Source organism: Populus nigra, chromosome 2 (assembly GCF_951802175.1).
Source record: "Populus nigra chromosome 2, ddPopNigr1.1, whole genome shotgun sequence".
NCBI classification, from domain to species: domain Eukaryota; kingdom Viridiplantae; phylum Streptophyta; class Magnoliopsida; order Malpighiales; family Salicaceae; genus Populus; species Populus nigra.
In genome coordinates, this window is record NC_084853.1 from 11,750,893 (window position 1) to 11,753,392 (window position 2,500).

Genomic DNA, 2,500 nt, shown 5'->3' on the forward strand with positions numbered 1-2,500 from the left:
GGCCCCTGCAGCGCCTAGCCTCTCCCACGCGGGGGGCAGGCCAGAACGCGGGGGGCCAGGGCCCGAAGGCAGCCCCCCCGCGGGCGAGAGAGCAAGCCAGCAGGGGCTGTCGCCTGCCGCGGCCAGCGACGTCGGGCTGGCCCCTGCCGCGGCCAGCGATGTCGGGCTGTCGCCTGCCGCGGCCAGCGACGTCGGGCTGGCCCCTGCAGCGCCTAGCCTCTCCCACGCGGGGGGCAGGCCAGAACGCGGGGGGCCAGGGCCCGAAGGCAGCCCCCCCGCGGGCGAGAGAGCAAGCCAGCAGGGGCTGTCCGCGCGTCGCGCAGCGCGGCATGGCTGCGGGGGCCGCGCGCGCGCGCCCAAGCGCCCAAGGGCCCCCAAGGGCCCCAGGCCCTCAGGCCCCAGCGCCCCAGCGCCCAGCGCGGGCGGGCGCGCGCGCGCGTGTGGTCTTTGAGGGGCGCCGGCCTGGTGGCTCCCTAAAGAGCAATAAGTGTCATTGCAGCTCTGGCAGGGGGAGACACTACTAGGTCCCAGCTGTCACCCCCCCTCTAAAAAATTCATTTCTTGGTATTTTGAGCTGAAATTTTGCACAGAGGTTGGCAAAAATCCAATCCACCTTCATTAATTTTCCCAGAATTTTTCGAGGTCGGGAAGTATTTGTTTTAATTTTCCTACCATTAGAAATCGAGTAAATCCGCAAAACTAGGAACCGGCCCGGAATGACCCCAAATTCAGTGGGCAGCCTCATAAAAATATGGCTGATTTTACTGGATTGGTTTCATGTGGAAAGCACGACGTTTTCTTGTAGGAATGCGGGAACCCCGGCAGCTCGCCTGCCGCGGCCAGCGACGTCGGGGACGCTGGCCTGCGCTGTCGAGCCCGCGAGGGCTGTCTCCGCGGCAGGCCCCCCCTGAACGGGGCACGACAGGCCACCGCGCTGGCTCGTCCAGCGTCGACAGTCCCTCGTCCAGGTTTCAGATCGCGCCAAGTCGAACCCATGACCTGCTCAAGCCATCGTGCGCTGCCGAATTCGCATCTGCGTGTAGGCTGCCATTCCACGCGGCAGCCCCTGTTTTCGTCAGCGTGCCCCCCTGACGAATTTTCCTGCCTGGCCCAGTCCAGCGTCCAGCCCCTGTTCGTCGAAAAATCTGCGCTGCCGATTTTCCACGCGGCAGCCCCTCTTTTCGTCAGCGTGCCCCCCTGACGAATTTTCCTGCCTGGCCCGGCCGGTCCAGCCCCTGTTCGTCGAAAAATCTGCGCTGCCGATTTTCCACTCCGCAGCCCCTGTTTTCGTCAGCGTGCCCCCCTGACGAATTTTCCTGCCTGGCCCGGCCGGTCCAGCATCCAGCCCCTGTTCGTCGAAAAATCTGCGCTGCCGATTTTCCACGCGGCAGCCCCTGTTTTCCTCAGCGTGCCCCCCTGACGAATGTTCGTCGAAAAATCTGCGCTGCCGATTTTCCACGCGGCAGCCCCTCTTTTCGTCAGCGTGCCCCCCTGACGAATGTTCGTCGAAAAATCTGCGCTGCCGATTTTCCACGCGGCAGCCCCTCTTTTCGTCAGCGTGCCCCCTGACGAATTTTCCTGCCTGGCCCAGTCCAGCGTCCAGCCCCTGTTCGTCGAAAAATCTGCGCTGCCGATTTTCCACGCGGCAGCCCCTCTTTTCGTCAGCGTGCCCCCCTGACGAATTTTCCTGCCTGGCCCGGCCAGTCCAGCCCCTGTTCGTCGAAAAATCTGCGCTGCCGATTTTCCACGCGGCAGCCCCTCTTTTCGTCAGCGTGCCCCCCTGACGAATTTTCCTGCCTGGCCCGGCCGGTCCAGCCCCTGTTCGTCGAAAAATCTGCGCTGCCGATTTTCCACTCCGCAGCCCCTGTTTTCGTCAGCGTGGCCCCCTGACGAATTTTCCTGCCTGGCCCGGCCAGTCCAGCGCCCAGCCCCTGTTCGTCGAAAAATCTGCGCTGCCGATTTTCCCCGACGAACCTGCAGCTGCACAAATCCGCGCCGCCACTGCCCCATTGTCTGGACCAACAGTCTTTTCCATCAAGCCCTGGACTATAAATCGTCCAGACTCATCGCCAGCACCCGCTGCCGATTCTGCCGACTTTGCCGATTTCGTCGGCGCTGCCGATTCCAACACTGCACCCACCGTGTCTAAACCAGCGCTGTTTCGTCAGCGTGTCCCCTTGATGAATTTCCCTGCCTGGCCTGGACAGTCCATCTTCCAGCCCATGTTCATCGAAAAATCTGCGCTGCCGATTTCCCCGACGAACCTGCAGCTGCACAAATCTGCGCTGCCGATTTCCCCCCCTGTCGGCATGGCTGCCGCTGCCCCGATGTCCAGACCAACAGTCTTTTTTGTCGACTTTGCCGATTTTGTTCGCGCTGCCGATTCCAACACTACCCCCTGCATCCAAACCAGCATTGTTTCGTCAGCTCTTCCCCTGACGATTTTAGCCCTGTAACAAACAGTAGGCCTCCAATCCCGCCAACGGGAGCCAAGTTGATA